Raw genomic sequence first — 22813 nt, 5'->3', positions numbered from 1 at the left:
CAGGTGAAGCACCAAGAGGATTGGCAGCAGACTGCTTCTTATGCTGGAAGAGAGGAAGACTGCAGAAGATTCTGTCTAATGGGCAGAATATTGGAGATATACCAGAAGCACAAGGTTTTGTGCATACTGTTCGACTTCGGACTAAGAGCAACATCTTGGAATGACCGATAACGAGGATATGTCTGCTCCTGGAAGCTGATACCTGTGTACACAAAGTCTGGTGATCTTGAAGATTGAAGAATCAATATAGTGGATTGGATGCCAATATATAGTGCATGCTATTTTGATTATGTATGAAATTTTTATGGCTCCTTTTAATGTTTATTTGTAATTATTTCATTATGTACTTAGAACAATTAGGTTGTGCAGCGTGAGAGCACACAACCTCTCTACAACGCAGACTCGCCGATCATTTCGCCCAACACCTTCGCCTAGTCCGCCTTAACCAACCTGATCTCACGGTGGCTGAGCACTTCAACTCCCCCTCCCAGTCTGACCTTTCTGTCATGGGCCTCCTTCAGTGCCGTAGTGAGGCTCACCGGAAATTGGAGGAACAGCACCTCATATTTCGCTTGGGCAGCTTGCAGCCCAACGGCATGAACATTGACTTCTCCAACTTTAGATAGTTCCTCTGTTTCTCTCTTTCCCCCCCTCTCCCTTCCCAGTTTTCCCACTGCCTGTCTCCACCTATATCCTTTCTTTGTCCCGCCTCCCTGATATCAGTCTGAAGAAGGGTCTTTTTTTTTTAGAGATACAGCGCGGAAACAGGCCTTTCGGCCCACCGGGTCCATGCCGCCCAGTGATCCTCGCACACACTAACATTATCCTACACCCACTAGGGACAATTTTTACATTTGCCCAGCCAATTAACCTACCTACCTGTACGTCTTTGGAGTGTGGAAGGAAACCGAAGATCTCGGAGGAAACTCACGCAGGTCACGGGGAGAACGTACAAGCTCCGTACAGATGGCGCCTGTAGTCAGGATCGAACCTGAGTCTCCGGCGCTGCATTCGCTGTAAGGCAGCAACTCTACCGCTGCGCCACCGTCTTGCCCGAAACGTCACCCATTCCCTTTCTCCTAGATGCTGCCTGACCTGCTGAGTTACTCCAGCATTTTGTGATACCTTAGAACAATTAGGGGCAATGTGTGGGAGCCATTTTGCCTTTATTAGTTATTTTAGCATGTTATATTCTTTGTATCCTGCTGTATTATTTTTTTTACACCAGGGGATTGTCCTGAGATGAATGTTGGAGTTTACATGTATTGCTTGGGAGTTGCCATGGGCGGGTTCAGTTTATGAGTATAATTTGCACAGCACTGACGTAATGCTTTAGTGTGACATCGAGGAGTCTACTGAACACAGGGTTTAGTAACCATACGATGGAAGCCTGCTGAGATATAGGGTCTTAGCAGTAACAGGTCACGAAGGAACGACGGTAAGATAATAAGTTCTCACCAGATTAACAAACAGATTGATACAATGGATATGCCAATCTTTGTATTGCTGCTTCAATAAACGATTAACAATACTGAGATGTCGTGAAGATCTTTCTGTTGTTATCTGCGTGGAAGAAATATCGCTCCCTTTCCTTTGTCAAACAGTAAGCTTTGGGGCTTTATAGGGAAGACTAAAGTTGCCGCTACAGCGATGGCTGATGGGGTGGAAGGTGAGGACACTGGGGACTCTATCCTGGTTATGGATAGGGGGAACAAGAGTGGAGCTGCGGGATATTGAGGAGACCCTAGTGAGAGCCTCAGCTATAATGGAAGAGGGGAACCCCCATTTCCTAAAGAATGAGGACATCTCCGATGCCTTAGTATGGAACACCTCATCCGGGGCGCAGATGTGGCATAGATGGAGGAATTGGGAGTAGGTGAAAGAGTTTTTACAGGAAACAGGGTGGGAAGAAGTGTAGTCAAGATAGCTATGGGAGTCAGTAGGTTTGTGGTAGATGTCGGTCACTAGTCTGTCTCCTGTGATGGAGATGGTGAGATCCAGAAATAGTTGGGAGATGTCGGAGATGGTGCAAGTATATTTAAGAGCAGGATGGAAATTAGTGTTGGAAGTGTAGGAGGATGTTACTGGGTCACAAAGGTTAGAGATATAAGGTGACGCTGGATAGGCTGGGTCTTCATTCCTCTAGAGCTTAGCAGGCTGAGAAGTGATCTTATAGATGTTTATAAAATCATGAGGAGCATAGATAAGGTGAATAGTCACAGTCTATTCCCCAAGCTAGGGGAGTCTAAAACTAGAGGTGTTGGTTTACGTTGAGAGGGGAAAGATTTTAAAGCGCTGTGTGGAATCAGTTGCCATCGGAATTGATAGAGGTGACATCTCAAAGACACAGCTACACGGATAGGAAATGTTTTGTGGGATATGGCCCAAACACAGTCACGTGGGACTAGCTTGGTTAGGCAAAATTGGTCAACATGAACGAGTTATGTCGAAGAGCTTTTTTCCATGCTGTATAGCTCTATGTCTCTTTCAGGATCATCTGGAGGGATTTTTTTTTTACATCATCTCAATTTGTACAGACAGTTAATAACATTAATTGCCCTTCCTTCCTCTGATTCATTATCCTCCACGGCGTCATCCACATACTTTGCATGAGTAATGCCTTTTGCAAACTCTCTGTAGGTGCTTAATCTTTCCATAATTGTGGCATCTTCCCTGATGAAATCTACAGTGACTTTGTTGGGGGCACCTACCACAAGATTGGTGTCACCGATGATTGGGAGGTGTGCTTTACTATGTCAAACACTTCAATGCAATGATGTTGATAGCAAGACATTATTCTGCTCTTTAGTATTGCAGCTGAAATCTGAAATGTTTTGCAATGAGAACTTGCTTGACTTGAAACATCAGAGGGTACCTTGTCAGCATTTCAAAAAAGTTCTCTGTAAGACAAATCCACAAATAGACAAAAGGTGCAGGAGTAGCCATTCTTCCCTTCGAGCCAGCTGGAAAAAATTGCAGATGACACAAAGCTGGGTGGCAGTGTGAACTGTGAGGAGGATGCTATGAGGATGCAGGGTGACTTGGACAGGTTGTGTGAGTGGGCTGATGCATGGCAGATGCAGTTTAATGTGGATAAATGTGAGTTCATCCACTTTGGTGGCAAAAACAGGTAGGCAGATTATTATGGTGTCAAGTTAGGGAAAGGGGGAGTACAACGAGATCTGGGTGTCCTTGTTCATCAGTCACTGAAAGTAAGCATGCAGGTAGGTACAGCAGGCAGTGAAGAAAGCTAATGGCATGTTGGCCTTCATAACAAGAGGAGTTGAGTATAGGAGCAAAGAGGTCCTTCTGCAGTTGTACAGGGCCCTGGTGAGACCACACCTAGAGTATTGTGTGCAGTTTTGGTCTCCAAATTTGAGGAAGTACATTCTTGCTATTGAGGGAGTGCAGCATAGGTTCACAAGGTTAATTCCCGGGGTTCGTGGGGTGTCATATGTTGAAAGAATGGAGTGACTGGGCTTGTATACACCGGTATTTAGAAGAATGAGAAGGGATCTTATTGAAATATATAAGATTATTAAGGGATTGGACACACTAGAGGCAGGAACATGTTCCCGATGTTGGGGTAGTCCAGAACCAGGGGCCACAGTTTAAGAATAAGGGGTAGGCCATTTAGAACGGAGATGAGGAAAAACGTTTTCATTCAGAGAGTTGTGAATCTGTAGAATTCTTTGCCTCAGAAGGCAATGGAGGCCGATTCTCTGGATGCTTTCAAGAGAGAGTTAAATAGAGTTAAAGAAAGCAGAGTCAAGGGATATAGGGAGAAGGCAGGAAGGGGGTACAGATTGTGGATAATCAGTCATGATCACAGTGAATGGCGGTGCTTCCTTGAAGGGCGGAATGGGCTTCTCCTGCACCTATTGTCTATAAAGCTGGGTGGCAGTGTTAACTGCAAAGAGGATGCTGGGCGATTACATGCAGGGTGACTTGGCCTGGTTGAGTGAGTGGGCACATGCATGGCAGATGCAGTATAATGTGGATAAATGCGAGGTTATCCACTTTGGCAGCAAGAACAAGGAGGCAGATTATTATCTCAATTGTGTCAGATTAGGAAAAAGAAAAGTGCAACAAGACCTGGGTGGCCTTGTACACCAGTCACTGAAAGTGAACATGCAGGTAGCAGTAGGCAGTGAAGAAAGCTAATGGCATGTTGACCTTCATAACGAGAGGATTCGAGTATAGGAGTAAAGAGGTTCTTCTGCAGTTGTAGAGGGCTCTGGTGAGACCACTTCTGGAGTATTGTGTGCAGTTTTGGTCTCCTAATTTGAGGAAAGACATCCTTGCCTTTGAGGGAGTATAGCGTGGGTTCACAAGGTTAATCCCCGGGATGGCAGGACTGTCATATGAGTAAAGATTGGAAAGACTGGGCTTGTTTTCACTGGAATTTAGAAGGATGAGGGGGGATCTTATCTTTTTAAAAACATGTAAAATTATAAAAGGACTGCACAAGCTGGATGCAGGAAAAATGTTCCCAATGTTGGGGGAGTCCAGAACCAAGGGCCACAGTAAAGGGGAGGCCATTTAAAACTGAGATGAGAAAAAACATTTTCACCCAGAGAGTTGTGAATTTGTGGAAATCTCTGCCACAGAAGGCATTGGAGGTCAATTGACTGGATGAATTTAAAAGAGAGCTAGGTAGAGCTCTGGGGGCTAGCGGAATCAAGGGATATAGGGAGAGGCAGGTATGGGTTACTGATTGTGGATGATCAGCCATTTTCACAATGAATGGCGGTGCTGACTCGAAGGACCAAATGGCCTCCTCCTGCACCTATTTTCTATTTTTCTATGTCCAAAATCTGTTGGCCCCAACATTGTTATTCAAAATAATCCAAATAAGATTCATTATCTTTTCTTTTGACCCAACACAGTTTGGTACCTACCCAATTGTCAGCATTTTATTGCTCTGCATTTTTTAAAAATAATGTGAATGCTTGACTGTTAAAACAATATGTTGCCACTGTGAAAAACTTAAACTACAATAAAGAGGCTAAGCTGTTTGCTGTGCTAATCAGGATACAGCCATTTTTCTTTATTCTCTTCCGATACCCTCTTTAGTAAATTGGCCTCTGTAAATTGTCCTTGATGTGTAGGGGGTGGGTGCAAAAGTGGTATATCTGGTATGAAGAAAGTTCCCGACCCGACACATCATCTATCCAAGTCCTCCAGGGATGCTGCCTGACCCGCTGAGTTACCCCAGCACTTTGTGTTTCATAGAACTAGTATAAATGGGTGAACAGCGTGGAATTGGTGAGCCGAGGGGCTTATTTTCATGCTATTTATTTCATTCAATTGTAAGGGTGCAGTTATGCAACTCAAAGCTAGGTAAGCAAACCTATTCTGAAGCACAGGCCTTGATATGTATGTCCATGTAGATAACATGTAAAAAGTGGCCTTCCCTTGTAAGGTGTACTAAAACTAATGATAGCACTGCTGTCCAAGAGCACACCGCAGGGCCTTCCATCGCCCAGCGCGGCTCGGCCGCGGGACTGAACAGTGCCCGGTGCGGCTCGGCCGCAGGGCCTTCCATCACCCGGTGCGGCACGGCCACGGGACTGAACAGCGCCCGGTGCGGCCGCGGGGCCTTCCATCGCCCGGTGCGGCGCGGCCACGGGACTGAACAGCGCCCGGTGCGACCGCGGGGCCTTCCATCGCCCGGTGTGGCGCGGCCACGGGACTGAACAGCGCCCGATGCGGCTCGGCCGCGGGACTTTCCAGCGCGCGGTACGGCTCGGCCGCGTGAACTTTCCATCTCCTTGCGGGGGCTGTGCGGGTCGGTCGCCTCTGTAGTCTGTACGTGGGAGGGGCATGGGGGAAGAGAGAGGGGAAGTTTTTGGCCTCCATCACAGTGAGGGGGTGTTTGGAGTCACTGTGATGGATGTTTGTGTTGGGGTTGTGTCTTGTGTTTTTTGTACTGCTGGCTAAGTAATCTCGTTCGGAACGAATGACAAATAACGCTATTTTGGATTTTTTTTTTGTTGGATTAGCAGTGTTCAAATCTGTAATTTTTATCATTGGAAGTACTCAACTGCTTCTTGAATAAGCTCTGGATGTCTGTAAATCTTATCTTTTGAATGAATGAATAGATGAATAAGTTTATTGGCCAAGTGTGCATATACAAGGAATGTGCCTTGGTGCTCCACTCACAAATGACAACACAAACATACAGTTAACAATTAAGAATAAAGCATAAACACATCAAAACAATAAGGATACATGTGGGTGAAAATAAACCAGAGCAAAAAAGAAGCCACAGACTTTGGTTATTGAGTAGAACTACCACTCGTGGAAAAAAGCTATTTTTATGTCTGACTGTGGCTGCTTTGACAGTCCGGAGTCGCCTTGCAGAGGGAAGTGCTTCAAAGAGTTTGTGGCCAGGGTGAGAGGGGTCAGAGATGATCTTGCCCGCTCTCTTCCTGGCCCTTGCAGTATATAGCTCGTCAATGGGGGGAAGGCTGCAGCCAACAACCTTCTCAGCTAGGCGAACGATCCGTTGCAGCTTCCGGATGTCGTGCTTGGTGGCTGAGCCAAACCAGACCATGATGGAGAAGGTTAGGACGGACTCAATGATAGCAGTATGGAACTGGACCATCATTGCCTGTGGCAGATTGTGTTTCCTCAGCTGCCGCAGGAAGTACATCCTAAGTTGGGCCTTTTTGACTGTGGAGTCGATGGTGGCCCCCATTTAAGGTCCCTGGAGATGATGGTTCCAAGGAACTTAAATGCCTCCACAGATGTGACTATGGTGTTGTTGATGGTGAATGGGGGGAGGGGAGAGCGAGCTCTTCGAAGGTCTACAATTAGTTCCACTGTCTTAAAAGCATTGAGCTCCAGGTTGTTACGATGGCACCAGGACACCATCTCTATCACTTCCCGTCTGAGGGGAGATTCCTTCCCATCCTGGATTAGTCCAATCAGGGTTGTGTCATCCGCAAACTTGAGGAGCTTGACAGAGGAGTCTGTGGAGGTGCAGTCGTTGGTGTAGAGAGAATAAAGGAGAGGGGAGAGTAGGTAGCCTTGCGGTGCTCCTATGCCGCGGGTCTGTGGGTCAGAGATGTGCTTTCCCAGCCTCACATGCTGCTTCCTGTCTGTCTGTCAGTCAGACAGACTAAACTAAACACGTATTTTAAACTAAACACGTATCTAAGGCAAAAAACAAAACACTGGAAAACTGAATTAAATGAAAAATACCAAAAATACCAAGGCAGTATCTGTGTAAGGAAAAAGAGGGTTACATTTAACGTTGCATGCCAGATTGATTAACACAATCATAGGTCAGGTTGTGATGGAAAGTTAACGACAGTTTTAGCCTGTCATGCAAATCATGCAAATTTGCAATATTGAGGTTCGTTTAAATTACAAAAAAAAAGAGCTCCCTAGGATGCAAACTGCAAAAAAAAAAAAAAAACTTAAACAAAAACAATGCATCCCTGCTTGCAGAACACCATGGGGGAAGAAAATCACACTATCGTATGAATTTGCTTCCAGGCAATCCGGTCCGTGTGATTGACAGTTCGCCCGTAAACAGAGAGGAGGAGGCGGCGGCTTCCGGAAAGGGCCGGAAATTACCGAGATGTGACGAAGGGAGCCGAAGGGCGGCCGGTCGCCCCAAACAGTTGAAAGCCTGAACTTGTGTGGCGGCCGCGGACGTTAGGAGCCCCTCGGCGCCGCTCTGGCTCCGGCCCGGGGATTGTAAGTAGCCTGGCGGGCTCTTCCTTTTTTTTTGAAATACAAAAAAATGGTTGCTTTTGGCATTTTAAAAAAATGCTTTATTTTGGGGCTGAGGGGAAAGCGCTGGCGGTCCCCGAATAAATGGGAGGAGGAGGAGGAGGAGGAGGAGGAGAGAAGAAACTTAACAAAGCAGCAGGTAACGATGGGCTCCGGCCCCTCGCCTCGGCCGGCAGGCTTTTATTACCCCGAAATCATCCTTGCTCGTTGGGAGGACGTACATTACTGCCGGGATTATTAAACAAAAAACAAGGTTGTAAGCCATTCGAGAACATTAACTGTTATTTGACTGACAAAAATGATGTGTGGATCCGGTGATGAGGACATGCCAGGCAGAGCTTGTGCGAGGCGTTTTGTGGCAGCCGCATTATTTTATCTCTCCTCGGTCGCAATATGAACCTTTTTCACAAGGCTTCCTGAGGCGATTGGTTAGCGACGAACAAAGAGATCTGTCCCTTCCACCCCCAACCCCCACCTCCCTCCTCATCCTTTGGCCCAGCTGAGTTGTATAATGGAGCAGATGAAAATTGAATATTGGCCCGACTAACTAATTATTTCTCTCCCCGTAGACACTTAAAATCTTTTTGGAAAGTTCCATCTAGTTGAAAATATTTAAATTCTTGTTGTTTCTGACCCACATCGGGGTTGGTAATGACAGTGGCATGGCAAGCACAGATATTAAAACCTCATTCAACCTTCCTTTATGCTATCGCATAAACATCTCCTGGGAATTTGGATGCCAAGCTGTAATGGTTCTTTACCAACCTGGCAGTTTAGCTTGTGCGGATGGCTTTTAATTTACATCACCAATGAGCAGTGAAAACAAAAGTGCTGTTGGCTGATTGGATGTTTTGAATCCTAGAAGGTGGTTCTTAACAACTAGGTAAAGCTGATTGTTGTGGGGAGAGTGATGAGGGTGGCTAATATGTTTTGTTCTTGATTTTGCATGTCGAACATTGTTGTCCAAGTAGCATCCACTGTCGTAACTAGAGGACATGAACCTTTGTCGTTAAAGTACTGCATTAGGGTGTTATTTGTGCTAATTTACATTCTGATAAACGAACACGAATTAAAGAATTGGGGAATCAAATGTACTTTATGGACAAAGCTTTAGTTGTATGGTTCCATACTGGGAAATAATTGGATGAACCTTAAATAATCTGTTCCCCTCAGGAAAGAAAGACCATTCTGGTTTTGTGTAATGCCAGTATACGCCCATTTGATTGACTTTTAAGTAATCCATTGGATTGCTGTTTGTTCTGAATAAATCTGATTTGACGATCTACTTGATTGGTTCAAATCTTGGTAACTAAAGATGGGTAATAAAAACAGGCCATGAGTATAAATGAAATAAAGTTGGAGTGATAGTTATGCTAATAGACTTGCATTCTGAGGCCTGGACTATTAATGTAGAGAAGTTTGAATCCCACCAAGTAATTGGGGAAATTAAAATTTAATTAAATGTGAACTCAGCAATGATTATAATTACCAGATTGTTATACAAGACCCATTGCTCAGTAAGGTCCTTTATGGAAGCAAATTTGCAAGTTGGCTTGTATATTATATTAGTTTCCATCGCAAATTGAATAGTGACATGTGGTCTCTTAGTTCTCCTGTGGAATGGCCAAGGGAAATTGGGAATAAAGACCAAGTGCTGGCTCTATCTGAATGAATAAAGTTAAAAAAGTGACTTCAATTATTTTGCAATGGAGTTTTTTGTGATATGGAAGTTGTTTACCTTTTCATTAAAATCTGTATAGTAAATTAATCTGTTTAAAAACAGAAAAACACAGTTCATAGTACAATGGCCCATATTCAGAAACTTAACGTCAGAAGATATATATATATATATATATATATCTATATAAAAAATAAAAATGATTGAGATTTTTCTGATGAGATTTCCCGATTTCTTATTTCTACAATAACATAGTTGCAATGTGTTCAAAAATATTTTAAATGATGTAAATCTTTTGACTGAGAAATTAGCTGCCTCTGGTCTATGAACAGTAGCAGGCTGCAGTAATCTACCTCTTTAATTTTGGGGCTTCAATGAATGTATATGTGCAAACATCCATGCATATAAACTAAATCACTTGAATGCATTTTGTTTTTTGTTATTTAATAAAAACAGTATTACAAGTTGGTATCTGATGATGTGTTAGAATTTGTACATGTTTGGAAGTTGCTCGGGGAGTTAATTTTGGTTCTATTATGTCCAGTAAGTTTCATGACTTATGCTTGATAATGTGACAAACTATACTGCATTATTCTCTGTATTCAATAAAAGACCTTTACACAATAATATAAGAATAGCTTCCAATTGCCTTCCTGATATCTACTAGTGAAGTGCCTAGGACTTTTGAATCATAACAGGGCTTCTGGATTGCTTAGGAGTTAATGACAGGCCCGAGTCCAAGCCTGCTTAGTATGATTGAGGATAATGGAGGAAGATGTGAGTTACAGAAAGAAGAAAACAAACTATGAATTGTTTTTATTTTTGCATTGATCAAGAACCATAATGGTTTGACAGTTGTGCATATAGTCAGCAGATTGATTTGATCCCTTTGGAATGAATATTGAAAGCCGTAAGAGTCATATTATTCCTGTAAAGGCTATTAAAGCAAAGATATGCAGAGGTTTAAAGCTAACTGCACTGGTAATTGGAAGATAAGGTAGCTGCATTCATTCAATTGGGTATTGAGATAATGAAAAATATGTTATAGTAAATAATAGTATTTTGCCCAGAGTAGGGGAACCGAGAACCAGACATGAGTTTAAGATGAGGTGGGGAAGGATTTAATAGGAACCTAAGGAGTAACTTTTTTTTACACAAAGGGTGGTGGTGGAACGAACTGACAGAGGAGGTAGTTGAGGCAGGTACTGCTATGATGTTTCAGAAATATTTGGACATGTACATGGGTAGGACAGGTTTAGAGGGATATGGGCCATACGCAGGTAGGTGGGACCAGTGTAGAAGGGGCATGTTGGTCGGCATAGGCAAGTTTCCCGGCTGCATGGCTCTGTCTTAATGATTCTCTCTAGTAAATAGTGGAATTAGTGATTCTCCTATTTAGAGACTGCATTGAGAAAGCAGTGGGTTGTCTGTATAGGACCATGGGACCTATTTAATTTTGTTACACCTCTGTATTAAAAAGCAAAGTACTGAAGGCAATCTGGTAGATAAATAATGTTTCAAGTCGGTGATCTTTCATTAGAACATTTATCTAGTCATCAGCCTGAATTGTTACTTTTTTTCTCTCCAATTGCTTGATCTGACAAGCATTTCCAGTTCTTCCCCCCCCCCCTCCCCCTATTACCTTTACCATTCAAAGTATTCAACTCTGATATTTTTCAATGTCCAAAGTTTTTAATCCTGCTGTTTGTAAAGCTAGCACTTTTAACTTGGTTCTGGCAACGACACATATGAACATAGAACCAAAACAAAAACAGATGTTGAAATAACACATTGGCGATACTCAACAGATCAGTCAGCACCTGTGAGATGAACTGTTAACGAAAACCAATTTAAAGTTGATTATCTGTCCGTCAGAATTTGGGGTGGAGGGAGTGAAGGCAAATGTTTGACATGCTACACATGGTTGGAGCTGTCTAAGAGTTTTGCAGATGGGCTTAGATGAGAAATGCTGGAACCGAGTGATTCAGGACAATAGACAATAGGTGTAGGAGTAGGCCATTCGGCCCTTCGAGCCAGCACCGCCATTCAATATGATCATGGCTGATCATTCTCAATCAGTACCCCGTTCCTGCCTTATCCCCATACCCCCTGACTCCACTATCTTTAAGAGCTCTATCTAGCTCTCTCTTGAATGCATTCAGAGAATTGGCCTCCACTGCCTTCTGAGGCAGAGAATTCCACAGATTCACAACTCTCTGACTGAAAAGGTTTTTCCTCATCTCCGTTCTAAATGGCCTACCCCTCATTCTTAAACTGTGGCCCCTGGTTCTGGACTCCCCCAACATTGGGAACATGTTTCCTGCCTCTAACTTGCCCAACCCCTTAATAATCTTATACGTTTTGATAAGATCCCCTCTCATCCTTCTGCCACTTTAATTATCCATTCCACTCCCACTCTGACCTTTGTTTTTGACCTCCACTTCTGTTCTATTGAAACTCACCATAAACCTGGATCATAACTTAACCTTATTTCTTGCATATTGTCATCAGGACTCTAATATTAAAATTAACAATGTTGGATAACTAACTCCTATAATTTAGTTTTTCAGTGTTATAGGACCTGTCTGTTTCCTGGATTATTTTATTTAAACATCAACTAAATTCTTAATCTAAGTTCCAGCCAGTTTCTTTTGTCCTCATCTCCCATTTATCCTTTCTCCAGATGATGGGCAATGATTAACTTTTACCACCTTCCAGTGGCATTTGCAAATCTGGATTCATAGACTCCTTCAATGATTTCCTTTGTTCTCACCCTTCCACCCCAACATCTGCTCTGCAACTGAAAAAATGTATTTTTTTCACTCTTTTCCCCCAATTCTGATATATGATCAACAATCTAAAATGTTAAAGGACACAAAATACTGGAGTAAATCACTGGGTTACGCAGCATCACCGGAGAACATGCATAGATGACATTTTGGGTCGGGACATCCACAATGTCACTTGTGGCCTTATTGAATAAATAATGCATTCTTCAAGTATTTGCAGGGTTATTGTGTATGACCTCGATGTGGAATGTTTTTGGATTGCACTGGCCTCTCCAAGCATTTGCGTAGTCCCTTGGTATGTATGTGAACAGCCTGGAATATGCCAGATTCAGTTTAGTTTATTGTCACATGTACCGAGCGAGGTACAGTGAAAAGCTTTTGTTGTGTGCTAACCAATCAGCGGAAAGACAATGCATGATTACAATCGAGCCATTCAGTGTACAGATACATGAGAAGGTAATAACATTTAGTGCAAGATAAGCCTGTGAGTCCAATCAAAGATAGTCCGAGGGTCACTAGTGAGATAGATAGTAATTCAGGTCTGCTCTCTAGTTGCTGTAGAAGGATGGTTCAGTTGCCTGATAACATTCATTTTTAGGCACCTTGTTGCCTGCAAGTTACGGTTTTGGACGTATCAAAATGTGTCTTTTGCTATCTTCCAGCATAACATGATATTTATGTTGTTGTGCATCTCTTGGAAGAATCCATAGATTTGAATCCTCTATAATGGACAAAAACCATTGCGTCATATCCAGACCGTTGCAAATGCAAAATCTGCAAAGAGGTGGACAATTGGTGCTCCTCGTTGCAGCTATTTCGAGGGCAGCATGTGTTTGGAATGACATTCTGCCCATGCAGGAAGGATCAGACTGGGATGGCTCCTCTCAATGTTGTTGAGCTGCAAGTCAACTTTGCAACTTCTGCAAATAATTTTGACAGTCTTATTGTTATTCTACTGCAGGGCCTACGGATGTTCAGTGCTGACCACTGCCTTGTGGCCAAAGATGTTTTTCTTCAAACCCTGTCTTTGAAGGACAGGTAATGTGGCAAGGCCCAATTGGACTGACCATCATGCCTCAATTAGGCCAGCCCCATCTTTTGCAACACTGGACAGGTAGAACCTCAGCACAGTGTAAATTTGGTGTTGGGTACTCTGGTTCTGTGCTCCGCTTGATGCTCAAAATTTTGAAAGATACAGCACTGGAAATAAACCGTTCAGTCCACGTAATCCATGCCGATCATTTATCACCCGTTCTCACTTGTTTTATGTTCTGTCACTTTTGTGTCCACTTCCTACATACGAGGGGCAATTTTGAAGTCAATTAATCTACAAATCTGCACGTGTTGGAATGTGGCAGGAAACAGGAGAAGCTAGAGGAAACCCATATCCTAACAAGGGAAACTGGAGGAAATCCAGGGAGATTGCACAAATTCAACACAGTCCGTACTCTACGTTGGAATCAAACCAGAGTCTCTGGTGCTGTTAGGCAACAGCTTTAGCCGTCCACATTGGTGGCTATTGGAACAAGGGCAATGTTGGGCATGATCTATCACTAATTCTCTGGAACCTGTTCATTGCGCTCCTTCGGATGCACTCAATCTTGATTGATTCATTCACCGATTTGTTGGAGTAGTTCTTCGTTTTCGTATCATTTGCTACTTTGAGTTTATGCATGTGTTCAACCTCTTGAAGTTGTTATATTCGGTTTAATTTATATATTTTAAAACAAATTTGTGCCTTAATGCTAATTTAATTTCTGCATACCGCCCCTTACTGTTTTGAAGAATGTGGAAACTTGTGAATTATGCCACAGAAAATGCCTTAAACCACATTAAAAGATTACAAGCACTCTTGCTTTCCTAATTTAATTTTTCATATCTGTAATTTCTCTCAACCCTGACTCTCGGTCTGAAGAAGGGTCTCTACTTGCAACGTCACCTATTCTTTTTTCCAGAGATGCTGCATGATTCACTTAATTTGGTCAGACTTGGACTAAGATAGTTAATGATATATACAATTTATAGCTCTTTTATGAGTTGAGTTTCATTTGATTCCTTTAAACTTGAAAGATGATTAATATTGTCTCTTTAAAAGAATAAGATTGATATTTGTAAAGGCTTTGAGTGCATTATATATGCTGCAAAGCGATATTTCATTTTGTTATACTTACAGATACGTAATTGACAAAATTAATCACCTGTGATTGAAATATTTTCATGAATGGAAGAGAGTTGTACTGAATTTTTTTTTTTTTTAAATTGATGTTAAAATATTATCCAGGACAAGCTTGCATTTATTAAATGTGCTTTCACTGGAAGAAGTTAAGAGATTTCACAATGTTTCAAGGCCTCAAAGCCTTCTACAGTTAGTGGAAGTACCCTTTTTTGTAGTTACTAATTGTAATGTGGATTCTGTCAGTCTGGCCTTTAAAGATCAATGTCAATAGAATCAATGTTGAAGCATTCAGTGCCCCCAGGAGTTTAGCTGTTCCTGGACTGTGCTTAACAGGCAAACTTTCAACTGCCCTTCAGGAGCTGCAAAGGAATTCAGATTTATGAGCTGCACTGAAGTCCATCGTTTTTGGCCTCAGAATAAACTCTTGACTTGTCTATCTAGAAGAACCAGGACTAGTTTGAGCATAACCATGAGATCAATCACAAACATAAGAGTCTGCTGGATTGGGAACTGCACCATTCATCAAGAGGTTGTGGGGAAGCTGCAGTTACCTGAAGGCAGCCATCCAGATGAAGACTCTTGACTTAAAGAACAAAGGACAGTCGAGAAAGATTCACTGGTTTCATCAGTGTTGACATGGCCTGCTGCAGACAAAACATCGCTGAGCTGAGACCCGTGAATAGGGTGAAGTTATCAGACGGGGTCAAAGTTTGCTGAAGGGAACAATGTATCTGTGGCAATTGTGGAATGGTCTCTTGTCTGCCAAGGGAAATATCATTGTTCGGGTCTTACATGGATGCCTCTTGCAATGTCTGAAAAGCTGTTCCCCAAATTAGTGTTGATTCTATGCATCTTAATGCATTTATGCGATCTTCAGAACATGACGGTATGAACGAAAATCTAAGAAGCCATATCGAGCATACATGGACTTGTGTGACGTCTGGCTCTGTCATACAGGTTAAACAATATTAAATACCCTCCTTAAATCTGACTGCCTGTAGCAACTTATCGCCATGTTGTTTCCTTTAAATATCTTGCAAATATCTTGTCATCCTAGCCAATGGGCCTAAAATAGAGTCCATCACCTTGGTGAAGCCCGATGGCAAACAAAGGTGTATTTTTGTGTAGAAAAAGACACGATGCTGGAGTAATTGAGTGGGTCAGGGAGTATCCATGGAAAGCTGGGTTAGGACCTTTCTTCAGACTGATTGTCTTTGTCTTTATGATCCAGCAATTGTCTTTTTTCCCCTAAACCAGCATCTGCAGTTCCTTGTTTCTACACTCTGGTTTGCTATCAGTTTGGACCTGAGCTCCAAGCCAACTCTCTCTTCACTGAAACGTAAGGGAGAACTTACTCAATATTTCCAATATTTCTATGTTGAAATGCTGGAAAACATGAATCACTTTCCATATCTTCGGACCCACTTCGTATCAAAGGCAACATTGATGTTAAGATTCACCATTGCCTTCAATGCACTACTGCAGATGTTTTGACAGGAAATGATTGAAGATTATAATTGCATTTGTTTGGTTCAAGTGAGTGGACACATTACTTGCAGGCCTGGCACATGTTCTTGGGCTCTCACTGGAAGGCATTATCAGTGAGGGGAAAGTATGTGTTTAAATACCTTTGCTGGGCAGGGAAAAACTGCAGCATCACCGCATATATTTGGAAGGCCATTGGCCAAGCAGTCGACTGCTCAAAGTCGAGGGGTGCTCGGGGTATCATTGTGAATCGCGTCCATGTGTTGGAGTACACCAATGCCATTTTATGCAAAACAGAAGCATGAATGCCCATCTCATGAATTACTCACTTGCCTTAAACTTGGGGAGCGACCTGCCCTATCTTTGGATGTTGGCTGCATTGCTCACCTTTGAACCTACAAAACAGGAGTGGAAGCAAGTCATCATTGATCGAAAACTGCTGAAGAATAATTTGCAGTGTAGGAAATGTGACAGGTGATTTGCATGTAGCATTGGGCACCTGTTATGTCTACTTTTTCTATGAATTGGATTATTGAGATAGGAACAGGAAATGTCAGATCTAGGATGGAGAGGCAGACAAAGCACACAATACCCTTTTTCAATATGTTGGCCTCTATTAAATTTGCTTCCTTGGGATGGTGAACCTAAGGATTGTATTTTGGGGAATGGATCTCTTAAATGTATCTGGCAACAAGCAATATGTGTGTTGTCTGAAGGGTCCCTGCCCGAAACAGCACCAATCCATGGTGGGTATGTTCTCCAGAGATGCTGCATGACCTGCTGAGTGACTCCAGCACTGTGTGCTTTTAAAAACTTGATCACTATTGAACCATATTATGGATACCATTTGGATCTTCAGGATAGATACTGTTTATGTACCACGTGATGAGTTTCTTCATTTGAGCCTGTCTGTATCCACTTTAGTTCTTTTCCTTTACATATTTATGTAGATTCTCCTTAAATACATCTTTGTTGATTAGTACGGGTGTCAGAGGTTATGGGAAGAAGGCAGGAGTATGGGATTAGGAGGGAGAGGTAGATCAGCCATGATTGAATGGCGGAGTAGACGATGCGCTGAATGGCATCATTCTACTCCTATCTCTTATGATCTTAAGTTACTTTCTCTAATTACTTCTGTATCAAAGCAGAAGTTCAAGATTAAATGGTAGTTAGCATTAATTGGCTGGATAATATAAAAATTGGGGAACTGAAATTTGTTTTGATTCTTTTTGTCTCAATATTTATTGTTTATGAATGCACTTAAATGAAGATGTAATATTAACTGCATTATCCAATGTACAAATAATGAAAACTGGCAATTTTTTTATTGTATCGGAATGTTCTTCAAGATAATCAATCAATCAATCAATACATTATTACAGAGGGTTCAGATAAAAGACAATACATTACATAGAATAAATTACATACAAAAGCACAATAAACTACTTATAAAAGCACAATAAATTACATATAAAAGCACATGGTTTGGCAATAAAATGCTGAAAGTCTGAAGTTTTGGCAGAAATTATCATCAAAAATATTGTTGAAATATTTGAATTGATGCAAAATGCCCTGCATCAGATATTCAGCTAAATCTTAGAACCATTCTTTCTTTCAGGAAATTTCCTACAACAGTTAATTGAATGGCCGTTGTCAACAAATTACTGAAGGCTGTAAATAAGGATAACATGACTGGACACCTTGGGAATTTGCAGCAGATTAGGAGAAGCTAATGTGGATTTCTATCGAGGTAGGTCAAATTTGAAGAACTGATTGATTTAAAAAAAAAATTGAGTAGCAGACAAGGAACTGGTTATAGGTATTACTGGTGTAAATTCCCGCAAGATATTTAATGCTGAGACAAACTAAAGTTAAGGCATTTGGGATTAAAAGCAAATTATTGACCAGATTAAGAAATTTGCTGAGATAATGACAATAAAGTTGTGATTATAAAGCATTGGTTGGATGTGATGTATCCTACAGTTACCTGAAATTTAAAAAAACTGAAAATGAGAAATATACTCAGCAGGCCAGGCAATAGTGGGAGTGAGTCAATAGCCTCTTAACAGAGCAGAGATCTGTGTTGGGACATCATCTATTCACTATTTTTAATGATGACTTGCAGGAGATTGAGCTGCATCCATGTTTACCACTGACTTAATGATGTTGATGCAGATGGATGGATAAAATTACAAATAATTATTATATTTATCAAAGACCTGGAGCCTGAATCCCACTATGACAGCTGGAGATTTGAAATTCAAATTATTTAGCTCTTCGTTCCAGAACTAAATATATCATCAGTAGTGGTGACTGATTGCTTAAACGCCATCTCCTTTGTGGTGTTTTAAATAAAAAAAGTCCAGTGGCTCTGGGCATTAATCTTGTGTAGTGATTTGTGGCTAATATTTAACAGCCCTGTAGTTGCATAGCTAACTGCTAAACCTTTTTGAGCATGATGGGAAAATAAGCAAATGTTATGAATTTTTGGGAAAAGTGGTCATCTTTACACAAACTCCTTTAGCCTGGTATTAAAAGGAAGTGGAACCAGATTGTGGCCTTGGCTAACTCAACAGATTATCAAAGGTTACTCAACCTTGGAGGCCCAAGTCGCTAAGTTATGGGTGGAAAAGGGAACAATAGGACAGATGCGTCCTGTTTACCCAGCCCTTGAATGAACGGCCTCGTAGTCGTGAGGGTCCTGGACTGGGGTATGTCGACGGACATTTTAGAAGATCAGAAACCATATAAAAGATGGGTCATCAAGAATATCAATGGTGATAACCTGGAAACAACCATCGCTGAAGGAAGACATTGTGTTTGAAATTCTGAAGATTACAGCCCACATTGGATTGAGTCTATCCAGTTCACCTTGCACAAGTAATATGTTAAGTCCAAGCCGCGAGGCTTGTGATTTGGTATAATGAGCGGTAAGCTAGAACAGTGACTCAAATATGAATGCACACTCTCGTGTCTAACTTGGGTATTAATAAAGACTAAGTTGTACTGCACCCTAATTCTATTACATCAGTTGATACCCCAGAGAGGTAATAGGATCAATGGCCTCTGTTTTTACAAACACTGAAAGAATAAATGGGCATGCCCAATTAAGTGTGTGTAACTTAAGAAAATGTGAGCTGATCCTGAATGGTGAAAGTTTAAAGAAACTAAAGAGTCCATACATTATTGACTTTCTGGAATTGTGGTGAGGTACCAAAATTAATCCAATTATCAATGAAGGCTAGAACACCAGAGGCTAGGTAATACCATAGTTATTGACGGCATAAATAAATTACACTTGGGAGTACTACATTCAGGATGGATGTTTAGGTCTTGGATGTGAGTCTAGTAGATCCATTAAAATGTTACCTGATCTCTGCTTATCTTTTGGGAGGCTGTGACTCAGTTGGATTCCTTAGAATTTGGAGAGTTAAAAAGCAATTTGCTCAGACTGGCAGTACCAAGGAGAACTGAGGGTGATGAGTGAGAAATTATTTACAATACTCTGCCTGCGGGGAAACTCAAAAGCCACCAAGCTCGACGCCAAAGACTGGAGATTCAAGGCAAAGGGAGCTGCTGACGACAACGGATGCATGGAGAGGGACCCGGTTATTGCTTCCAGCTGCTGCAGGAGGTGCCCTCCGGGACACGGGTGGTTGGGCGAGGAGAGGGACGTTGGTTGGGGGGGCCGAACTGATAGAGGGAGACTGGGGGCTCTACTTACCTGGATCGCACTCTGGTACATCATGCATGTGAACCAGACTGCATTTCTTCTTTTGTAAATGGCAACAAAATATGGGGACAGGTGCAAGAATTTCACTTTGCAGTGCATATGTGACAATAAAGTACCATTGAACAATTAAACCCTTGCAATTCCTATTTCCTATGATTGCTCATCCATACTTGATAAGTGTTCAGATATGCTTTGGAACATTTTGTAAATGCAAGTGTTTTTGTTCATTTTATTTTTTTCTGATATCGGTATATGTTTATTATTGTCACGTGCCAAAATGCAGTGAAAAACCTTGCTTGTCCAGGCATCTCATCCTATACATGAAAATAAAGAAGAGGGGCAGAATATAGTGCTATAGCTACAGAAAAAGTGTTGATTAAAACAAAAAAAGATTCAAGTGTCGCATCGATATAGATTTAAGATCTAGAATTCATTTGTATCAGATGAGAGGTCTTTTCAAGAGTTCTTGAATCTAGTGATATGTGCTTCCAAAATGTTATACCTTCTGCCCAATGGGAGGGGGGGGGGAGGGGGGAATAACCTGAGTGTGAGTGGTCCTTAATTATGTTGGTAGCTTTGAGGCGGTGTGAAATATAGATGGTCAATGATAGGGGAGGCTGGTTTGAGTGAGCTGGGCTATATCCACAATTCTGCAGTTTCTGCGTAAAGCATTTACTATACCGAGCTGTGATGCTTCAGGATGTGGTGCACCTGTTGGTAAGAGACATTGGCGATGTGCCAAATCTCCTTGGCTGCCTTAGCAGAAGTGGTGGTGTGCCTCTTTATTTGGCTGTCGCATTGATGTGTTTGGACCAGGGCAAATTGTTGGTGATCTTTATTCTTGAAGCTCTTTATCATCTTTACTTCAACAGCACAGATGCCATATGTGACTGCTTCCTGAATTTGTTGACCAGCTCATTTTGTTCTGCAGAGGAAGAGTTTATTGACACAATGTTCTCCATCTCCTGCCTATACTCCATATCACCATTGTTCTAGCCTGATTATGGTGGTGTTATCTGCAAATTTCTAACTTGAATTAAAACAGAATTTGGCACCACAGTTATGAGTGAATAGAAAATATAGTGAGGAGCTGAGAAAGCATTCCTGTAATGCATATTTATTGAAAATGATTTTGCAAGATGCTTTGTCACCTATCCTTACTGATTATTTGGTCAGGAAGTCAAGGGCCTTGTTGCATGCAGAAGTGGATGGTGAGTCTTTGATCCAGGGAGTTGGAGATGAATCTGGTTAGACTAATGGTGCTGAAGGCTGAGCTATAATCAACAAGTAGGATTTTGACATAGATGCTCTTGTTCAGATATTCCAAGGAAGAATGTAGGGCCAGAGAGATTGCATCTACTGTGCACCTGTTACAGCAGTATGTGAAGTGCAGTGGATTAAGGTTGTGAGGTTGGAGATGATGTGAGCTGACCAGCTTCGTGAAGCACTTTATGAAAGTGAATGTCAGAACCACTGGACAGAAATCGCTATACCCTTGTTTTTGTTTAGTATTGAAATTGTTAGTTGTCTTAAAGTCAGTGGTAACTTCAGATTGGTGCATAGAAAGGTTAAAGTTGTCTGTGTATACTCTTGCCAGCTGGTTCGGGCAGGCTCTTGAGGGCAGGGAACACGACTGTGTCTGGGGCCAGTCATTTTCTGTGGTTCACCCTTGGGAAAGCCCATCTGGTATATGCAACGGTGACTGGGTGCAGGTGCCTCAGAGCCTATTGGAGCAGGTGATGTCATTCCAATGGCCTTCTGTTTAAAACATTCTTATAATACATTAAGCTTGTTGAGGAGAGATGCATTGTTGCCTTCAAGTTACTTGGTTACCTATTTGTTTTTTACTTTTACAAATCTGGTAATTCCTCTACTGCTCCTTCTGCCCTTTTAGACCTCTTAAGAAAAGTAGTGACATCTTGTGGAGGTTATGTGGTGTCCCAGGTGAGACCGCTTCTGGAATATTGTGTTTGGGTTTCGTCTCTTTGTCTAGGGAAGGGTATCCCTGTGATAAAGGAAGTTCAATAAAGATTCGCCAGATTGATCCCAGAGAAGGTAGACACAAAATGCTGGAGTAACTCAGCGGGAAAGGAAGCATCCCTGGAGAGAGGGAATGGGTGACATTTCGGGTCAAGACCCTTCTTCAAACTACCAGCATCTACAGTTCTTTCCTACACATTTGATCCCAGAGAAGATGAGTTTGTTGTATGACCGCAGATTAAGTAGACTGGACTTGCACTTATGCCCACATACTTCAGAAGAATGAGAGATGATCTCATCAAAATGCACAACCTAGTTATATGTGGAATTGGTGGTATGTCGAGAGTGATGGGTGAGATGTCACAAACTCAAAAAAAATTAACCATTTAGGTCAGATGCAAAATTGCATCAGTTACAGAACAGTGAATCTTTCAAATTTACTATTAGTGAATTGTGTAATTGTGAAAAATGCAACACATCCACTTATTCCTGGTAATCGTTGAACTGCTCAAAGTTAAGACAACACTGAGAACTTTTAAATCCATGCATCTCAAGCAGCTGGAAGCACAGCATAGATGAGAGGAATGCACCGCTGCGGAAACTCTCCATCCACCGATTCCCATCTTCTGCCCAAATGCAGTTAGCAAATTTGCCATCAGTCTCTGAGAGGTTAACTCAGTCTTGCAGAACATTGAGCCATGATGGGATGAGTGGATGGATAATTTGGATTGATGTGCTATGGGTTCAACTGCCTTGATAATTAGGGTTTGACTTTGTCTTTTTTATAGAATGTGTAAAGAGGTGGATTTATTTATGAACCATGCACTTTTCTCTGCTGATTATAAACACATTCTGCTCTGCAGGTGTAATCCTAGAATTTTATTGAATTGTTTTTTCATTAGTGAGGCTAACAAAGCCTGAGGGCTCCTCATAGAAAATAATAATAAAAGTACAGCAAGGAAAAGTCCAGAGAGAATAAATGGGAAAAGAGAATGAAATGTTGTCAAATGATATTGTGGAAGCTTTTGTAATTTATCTATTTCAAAACCAAAGTATAATTATTGATAAGTGTTATAAACATCGAGTACTTGCACTTTGTACAATTTGGTTTTAACGTACTGTTTTAAAATGCTCTGCAGCCATTCAAGAACAAATGTTCCGTAAACTAGTATGAAAAGTGTACTTTCCAGGAGGTGGTTAGAACCTATCCTTTTAATAGCAATGTG

At 41.7% G+C, this 22813-nt stretch overlaps 1 protein-coding gene across 3 annotated transcripts in view; it reads left to right on the top strand.

Moving 5' to 3' along the window:
- Positions 1-7594: 7594 nt before the first annotated feature.
- spopla (speckle type BTB/POZ protein like a) overlaps positions 7595-22813 on the top strand; it is a 96994-nt gene continuing 81775 nt past the window's right edge. For 2 of the 3 annotated variants that reach the window (XM_078403387.1, XM_078403385.1), the window contains exons 1-2: positions 7598-7710; positions 17493-17624. The gene's annotated coding sequence lies outside the window, so the exon portion shown is untranslated. Of the gene's footprint in view, positions 7711-17492; positions 17625-22813 lie in introns of all 3 variants that reach the window. The other variant, XM_078403386.1, reaches the window with a different exon arrangement.

Source organism: Rhinoraja longicauda, chromosome 8, assembly GCF_053455715.1.
Source record: "Rhinoraja longicauda isolate Sanriku21f chromosome 8, sRhiLon1.1, whole genome shotgun sequence".
NCBI classification, from domain to species: Eukaryota; Metazoa; Chordata; class Chondrichthyes; order Rajiformes; family Arhynchobatidae; genus Rhinoraja; species Rhinoraja longicauda.
Note: the sequence above shows the minus strand (reverse complement) of the source record. Positions and strands in the feature narration are given on the sequence as shown.